Below are 8,701 nucleotides of genomic sequence, written 5' to 3' on the forward strand. Positions count from 1 at the left end.
TTAAGGAGGTTATATTCTAATAGGAAGAGACAACACAAATCGGGAAATAAAGTTAGAGAAGGAAGTACTGATCTAAAGACCACAGGAATGATGAGAACAGCCATAACACAGTAAAGAGGGAGTCATGAATGTATTTATTTGATTACTGTTCTTGGGGTAAGAGCTCAAAAGGTAGGATATGTGTGAGTGAGCAGCAGGGTACCTGCAAAATGCCCTGGGTAGGTACATGTGCAGCATGGTCTAGGGTTGGCTAGATATGGTGGGATAAGCAAGTTGGCACTAACTCACCAATCAGTATAGCTCAGCACTGTATGGTGGCATGCCACCCTGAACCTGCTATGTGCTGGGTTCTGTGTCAGGTACTTGTGATATAAATCCAAAATCAAAACAGTGCATTCCCTCCAGGACCTTACACTCTAGGTGATGGTGGTAGATACAAGATATTCATAGATAAGTACATAGACATAAAATGATTTCCTTGTGGGAGGCACACTGATAACTGAACATAGAGAGTCTCCTTGAAGGATGGGGTGCCTGGACTGAAATTTGAAGGGAAATAGGGATTCTGAGTGGTAGAGATAAGAAGAGAAAGCATTCCAGGCATGGGAGGAGGGAGGGAAGCCTGTGCCAGCACAGGTAGGAGACAGAATACCCTCTTTAGAGACCATCAGTAGCTCAGCTTGCCTGGTTATGGAGTATGGGAAGGAGAGTAATACATGACCACATTGAAAATCTAGGCTGGAGCTGGGTTGCAAAGGTCTTTAAATGCCGGGGGAATTCTGGAATTTTATACTGAAGCTCTGATAGCAGGAGAATGATGTGGTCAGACTATGGTCATGTTACATTCATCTTTCACTTTTATGAACCTTTGTAGTCTTTCTTTTGCCTTACGCCCTTGTGATGAGTGACCTTGAACTCATAATAGGAAGAGGCAAAAGGATGTAACGAAGTCATATCAAACTCAAAAGGAAATGGAGGACTACTGAAGATCGAAAAGTTTTGTATAGGTCATTGGATCTAACAACTGAGGCCCAGGGAGGCCAACTGACTTGCCCAAGGCCATCCATTTATTAAACATCAAAGGCAGGATCTGAATCAGGTCTTCTGACTCTAGCTGTGCTTTTTCCACTTTTTCCACTGTGCTTTTTCTCCTGAAGCTGTGGAAAGCCAATCTGCAGATCACTTTGAGAAATGGAAAGTGGGAAGAGTTGGCTTAGTTTTGTTGTCATCATTAAGTTGTTTTTCAATTGCGTTTGACTCTTTGTGATCCCATTTGGAGTTTTCTTGACAAAGATATTGTGCTGGTTTCCCATTTTCTTCCCCAGCTCATTTGATAGATGAAGAAACAAAGGCTAACAGAGTTAAATGACTTGCCCAGGATCAAACAGAGAATCAGTATCTCTTGTTGGATTTGAATTCAGGAAAAGTTTTCCTGACTCCAGGCCTCCTAGCTGCAGGGATAGCTATAGCGTGTTAATTAGACACATCTAAAGTCAATCTTTCAGGTACGGATTAAGTAGAACCAAGGCAGAGTTGGCAGTAAACTTACTTAGGTGGAAAGTTGAAACTTGTGAGGGGAGATGTAAAAACAGATGCTGATATTAGATAAGAAGAGTCATTGGTTCTGAATTTGGAAAGAGCTAGCTGATTATTTTTTTAATGACCTCATTTAGGCTGATGTACTAGTTACAGATGAAGAGCTGTGCTTCATCGAAAGAGAACTAATTACTGTACTGTCTCTATGAGCTGTAACAGATTATTTATTTAATAACAACTAGCATTTATATGGAACTTTAAATAGTACTTTGTATACATTTATATCACTATTTCAGTTCTTGTAACAATGCAGTGAGGTAGTTACTAGAGCTATCCTTTTCTCCGCTTGACCAGTTTCTTTAAATTAAGACTGAGGGATTACTCATGTTTAAAAAGCTGACAAGGATTAAAGACAAAATTTCAGTTTAGGTCCTTTGATCAAGTAAAGCACTCTCGCCCTTAGCCCATAACTGAATTTCCAAGATGATTTCTTCATCTATAAAATAAGGGAGTTGGTCCTGATGATCTCTAAAGTACTTAAATTCTGTGATCCTCTTGAAAATCATCCTTAAGTGTGCCAAGTGAATATGCCAAGTTGCTGGTATAGGATAATTCTGAATGTAGAGTCAGGTAGGGTTAAAATGACAACCATCACATGGCTTGTAATTTGAAAGTTCAACACTTTTGCACATCATTTTTCTTCCATTTAATTTCTTAGGAAAGGTCTTTAATCTTGACCTCATCTTGATTAAATTAAGGAATGGTGAGTTTGCCAACACCCCATTTAGAGATTCAGAGGGGATATTCAGATTTCCTTGAGGGTCAAGTTTAACCTGTTGGCAAGGGAAAAGAGAGAAGGAAACAATTTTTGAAGGAAAAGGCTTTGGGGTTCAGTTATAAAAAATGTTTCTAATCTTTCAGGGGCTGGGATATTTCTTCACAATCTTACCTTTGATATAATTTTTCCTTTAAGTGACTGATTCTTTAGGAGTGAACAAAAACATTTTTTAAAAGTATTTAAGGAAAATGTCTCCATATTTTTGAAGGACTATGATTTTTTTGTGATCCAACAATGTGTTGTAGCAAATATCCCTCATGCCTAAAGCTTTTCTTCCTCATCTCTGACTCCCAGCTTCCTTAACATTCCAGCTGAAATCTCACCTTCCTCAAGCCTCCTTTCCCAGCCCCCTGAATGCTTGTGCCTTCCCTTTGAGATTATCTCCAATTTATCCTGTGTATATCTTATTTTTGTATAGAGTTGTTTGCATCTTATCTCCCCTATTAGATTGTGAGCTCCTTGAGAGCAAAGACTATGTTTTGCTTTACTTTTTGTTTCTCAGATTTAACACTTTGCTTGGCATATAGTAGGTGCTTAATGGTTGACTTAATGAAAGTAGTAATAGAAGACTACAATTGGCTGACTGACACAGTGTTCAGAATATGGTTAAGTAACATCCTACTGGATTTTGAATCAGTCAGTCCACCAAAAAGCACTTATCAAGCACCTACTATGTGCTCCACTGCATCATTCCAATACCTCCTTACTCCTGAGATACTGTATTTAATTCTGGGTTCTGGCTTTTCAGAGAGATTTTGCAAAAGATAAGGCTGACTAGAATAATAAAGAGTCTGAGAAGTATATCCTATTTAATTAAACTTACCCAAAGTACCTTATTTTTTGCATCTCCAGCAGCTCACACATACCTGGTATTATGTTAGCTGCTGAAGGTACAAAGATAAAAATGCCATATGCCCTTAAAGAGCAACTTAATTGGGAAATCTGACATATATAAAATATGTATGATACAAGACGGAATGTAAGGACAGAAAGAGGAAAGGTGATGGAGGGAACACAGAGATCTCAGCAGAGTTTGAAAGGAGGGAGTTTTGAGGATGGGGCTTTGGTGGCATTTACAAACATAGGGAGGAGGAAGCATATAGCAAGAGATCAGCTAGCAATCAAGTTTGACGATAGCATAGAGGTACAGTAGAAAGAGCATTGGCCTTGGATTCAGAGTATCTGGGGTCAAATCTACCTCTAACACCTACTATCTATATGCCATTGGGCATGTCACTTAACCTAATGTGGGGCAGCTAGGTGGTGCAGTGGATAGAGCACCAGTGCAGGAGTCAGGAGGACCTGAGTTCAAATCTCACCTCAGATACTTGACACTAGCTAGCTGTGTTGCTAGGGTTGGAAGCTCAATTCCATGTGGACAGTCTCGGGCGGGTAAAGGTGGGAACTTCTAAATCTTAGAGTTCTCACGAGACCCCCCAGGAAACGACTGGGAATCGAGGTGAACCAAGCTATCTCGTGTATTTCCGCCTCTTCCCGTGAGAAACGTGATGGGAGAGAGCTCTCCCCGCCCTCGAGATTGTCCCGGATCTGGGCACACTATTGTTATCTAACAGCACGGTATTCAGATGCAAACTATGCTGCTGGAGGGTTTAAGTAGGATCAGGAAAGCCTGAAAGTTCTCTTGGGCGGAGGGGCGCGGAGTGGTGAGGACAACAAGGCTCCGCTTTTCCTCTCTCTTCTCTCCCCTCCCCCTCTCTCCCCCCTTGTACTTCTACTTCCAATCTCTTATTGTAAGATCTTTGCCTCCTTGGGAGATTCTTCACTCCCTCCTAAGGAAGAATTCCCCTGCACTTGTAACTAGACCCTGAAATAAAGCTCAACCCTTGTTCGACTCTGGAACGTCCTTTCTCTCATACGAGCATCCAGTTTGGCCAACCGAAGACCTCGGGATAGAGGTAAGAAGACTCGGGTAGCCCTCAGGCCTCTAGGCCTGGCAGTGTGTGACCTTGGGCAAGTCACTTAAGCCCAGTTGCCTCATCCTGGGTCATCTCCAGTCATCCTGATGAATATCAGGTCACTGGATTCAGATGTCTCCGGAGGAGAAGTGAGGCTGGTGACCTGCACAGCCCTCCCTCATTCAAAACAACGTCAAGTGCAAGTTATGTCATCATTTCTCTGATGGCATGGTCTTCTTGGGCAATGAAGGACAAACACACATAACCTTCTGTATAGTAGGGCTATCACCTCCTTATTCCTGGAAGCTCTGGTCCGATTAGTATGTTATAAGAAAGCATCTGCTTTTTTTTTAAATATCATACTGTTAGCTCATTTTGAGTTTATAAACCTTTAAACACCAAGATTTTTTTTAGACGAACTTCTGTCCAACCATGCCTCTTACATTTTACACTTGTGAAGTCAATTGTTTAACTCGAGTAAGATTTTACTTTTTTCCTATTGTAAATAATATTATGATGTTATATGTATACATATATGTAATATAATATGTATATATACAATCTGATAGAATTCCCCTGAGATCTATTTGATTATGTATTTTGCCTAATAGACTTAATAAATATTGAATAGTATCAAGGACAGATTCCTTAAACATTCTATAGAGACCCCCCCTGGCATGGACCTATTCATGAATATTCATTGTATCTAATCATCCAACTGTGTTTGCATCTCCTTAAATTTATTATCATCTAATAAACATCTCTCTATCATATTCATAAAGAAAAAAATGAGACTTTTTCAAATAATTTCCTAAAATCTAGATATTTGATGTCCTTAGGATTCTCCTGATTAGATAAATGTATACATATATATGTATATATATATACATAAAATGTTATATATTTATACACATATTAAAAGTTTATATATAAAACTTTATATAAAAAGTTTATATTATATATAACATTTTATTATAATTATATCTCAGGGGAAGGCTATAGACATCAAACACTTAGATTTTAGCAAAGTATTTAGCAATATTATATATATATTCATGTGTGTATATGTATATACATTTAAGTGCATATATATGTGTGTATATATAAGACTCTGTAACATCAAATATTATATCATACATTTTTCACTTTTAAAGTTTCAGCACTTTTCTATTTCCATTCTCATGATACCGTGAGGCAAATTAATCAAGCTGGCACGGGGGTCCCTGGACATACCACTCCAGGCCTGACTCATGAAATCCAAAGTCTCGTGACTCAAGGTGCATTGTTCTGCAGTCTCTAGTTTTGCTGAGAGCTATTCTAAGCACCTCCTGAATAAGATGGATGTCCTGCAATTAGTACATATTTAAAGAGGAGGGAAAACAATGTTAATAACATGCTGCCATTCTGTATTTAGCCCGTTTGATCTCACTGTCTCAATCTCCACTCTAAGCAGTTACAAATGAAAGATCATAAGATCATAACTTTAGATCTTTGAAGAGACCAAAGAGACGGATAACAATATTTATTTTAGGCCAAACCAGACAATTTTCTAATGGCACCCCTAAATAGAATCTCCTTTGCCTTTTTTTTAAAAGGTCTGTTATCAGTTGAGGGGCAGCACGACTGTGGTGGACAAAGAACTAGCCACTGAGGCAGGAAGATAGAGTAAGGACCTGCCTTTAATGGGTACTGGCTGTGTGACTCTGGGCTAATCTCTTAACTTCTCAGGGTCCCAGGCAACCCTCCAAAACTATAAAACAAGAGTAGTTGCTTCACTGAATTGATAGAGGGGGTTTCCTTAGTGGAAGTTCCCTATATCAATGAAAATACAGGTCTAAGTCAAGAAAATATATTGTCAATTGTAACTGTAATAAATTGTAATTGTAATTACAATATCCCATGAACACATTACAATAGAATGTGATTACTCCAGTAAAGAAAATTTACCATTCTCATTATGGTCAAAGGAAAATGTGATATAGTAGAAAGACTGAATGTGGAGACAGAAGACCTGGTTCTAATATAACCTCTGATGTGGAATAGCTGTTGATGTTATATGAGTCTCTTAACCTCTCTGAGCCTTTTTCCTCATCTCTAAAAAGAAGGGATTGAACTAGATGGACTCTGAGTGTCCTTTCAGTTTTGCATCTGTGATCTGAGCCTCAGAGCCCGTTATTGTGGGACTCTTTCCTCCTTGGTTGGGGTTGATTACTCAATACCCTGCACATCTGGGTGCAGAGTGAGTGGAGCTGGCAAGAGTGGGTAAAAGGAGAGATCCACGTTCTTCTGTCTCCTCTGGCTCCAAGAGAAGACACATGGGATTCCAACATCTCCTCAGGGTCTTGAAGGGAGAAAGACTCTGGGAATAAGTCAACTTCGAGAATTTCAGTCATTTCCTCATGTCCAGTTTTCTATAGTAGAAACTCTCTCTGTCTCTGTCTCTGTCTCTGTTTCTCTCTGTCTCTGTCTCTGTCTCTGTCTCTGTCTCTCTGTCTCTGTCTCTCTCTCTCTCTCACTCTCTCTCTCTCTCTCTCTCTCTCTCTCTCTCTCTCTCTCTCTCTCTCTCTCTCTCTCTCTCTCTTTCTCTCTCTGTCTCTCTCTCTCTCTCCATAGCTGAGATAGCTCCTTAATGAGAGAACTCCTTCAATCTGTGTTGTCAAATATACATGCTTATTTGTATATTTCTCTGATTTCTGATTTGCTATTGACTTAGATAAATGAGTTTATTTGATTTTTGCTATATATATTCATTATGGAACTGACATCTAGTGGGAAAGGGCTCAAACCTTGGATATAAAGCTTGGGTTTCCCCCTTCTCGTTAATGAGTAGCAATCATGAGTTTAGCTTGAACCTCAAAATGATATTCACTTAGACTAATAATACTTAAGGGAGCAGATACACATAATTCTAACCCAGTAACCCCTCTCACTGAGGAGTGGAGAATGGCCAGCCTCTAGTCCTAACCTCTTCTTGACAGGAATTACAGACTCTTGGAGAAGGAGAAGCTAGAGAAGTCTATTCTTGCCTCTCTATGAGCTATGTTGAAACAGGCACATTGCATATCTCTGTTCCAACAAAACATGTATGTAAATCATTTTTAAATTCAATAATTTATTATAAACTGTTCATATTCTTGTCTCTAAATCCATTTGGCCATTCATTTCCATCTTATTTTGAAATAGTCTCTTTTTATTCACCTAAATCATTCCAAACGCAAGCAGGAGAAAGGAATTTCAAGGAACCTAAAAATAGTGTCCTTGGTTAACCAAGAATTGGTATTATAACCCCAGTCCTCCATCCCCCACACACATACTATCACCATAACCTTATTTTATAAATAAGGAAAATGAGGCTAAAGGAAAGATAGAGACATGCTTGAGGGAACAAACAATGAACAGTAGAACTGGAATTCCACCCAGGTCTTTGGAGAGCAAATCCAAGCCCTTTTCCACCACAACACACTGTTTCTTGGGGGTGGAGACCAGGGTGGACTACATGAAGGTCTCTTCAGTGACTATCAATACACCTTTGATTATTTGGAAAATAATTACTGTGTTGCACTTTATGCAAATTATACTCAGTCAATAAATGTTTTTAAGCACCTAATAAGTGCTAGGTGTTGTATTAAATATTAGGCAAGAAAAGCAAGAGACAATTCCTACTCTCAAGGAACTTACAGTCAAATGAGGGACATAGCATGTAAACAACTTTGTACAAACAAGACAGAAAGAAGATAAACTGAAGATAATAAACAGAGGAATGCTCAGCATTTAAAATAGTAAAGGAATAATCATATTCACATACACTCAGAGTGGGCATTTGAACTGGAGGAATATATTTACTTAATTTAACCATACTTCCATTTAGACAAATTCATGGATAGAGTATTGGGGCAAGATATGGAACCAAGGGATAGTTAGCATTCAAATTCTCTTACTTTATTGTTGGCGTGGTGCTTTTCAACATGAACTGTACCTTTTCCTTGACCAGCTCCAGGAAAAATCGTTTGTTCTTTGTTTTGGAAGAGGATCAATAAGATAACAGGTGATGTCTTGACTTGCACATGAGTTGGATTTAAGTGAGGCAGAGTTGCACAAAGTCACCTCACTCTCTTCCAGTGTCATCAAATTTCAGTGACTAGACAAAAGTCAAGCTGACTGGTGATGGTCTGGGAGGCAGTGGATGACCTTTCAGCTTCGATATCTGACCAAACTCTAAGAGTTCCATGGCTCCTGCTTCAGTCTTCATGGCCGTTGGAACAGATTGTTCTAAGAAAGTCTTCACGTGCTTCAGGTAGACATGCCTCTAACTCACTGATGGGTTTGAGGTCTATTGGTTACTCTTACCCAGGTTCAGCCCATCTGCCAAGACAGATTACTGGGGTGTGGTCATTGCACATTGCTAGACAAG

This window comes from Notamacropus eugenii, chromosome 2 (genome assembly GCF_028372415.1).
Source record: "Notamacropus eugenii isolate mMacEug1 chromosome 2, mMacEug1.pri_v2, whole genome shotgun sequence".
Taxonomy (NCBI): Eukaryota; Metazoa; Chordata; class Mammalia; order Diprotodontia; family Macropodidae; genus Notamacropus; species Notamacropus eugenii.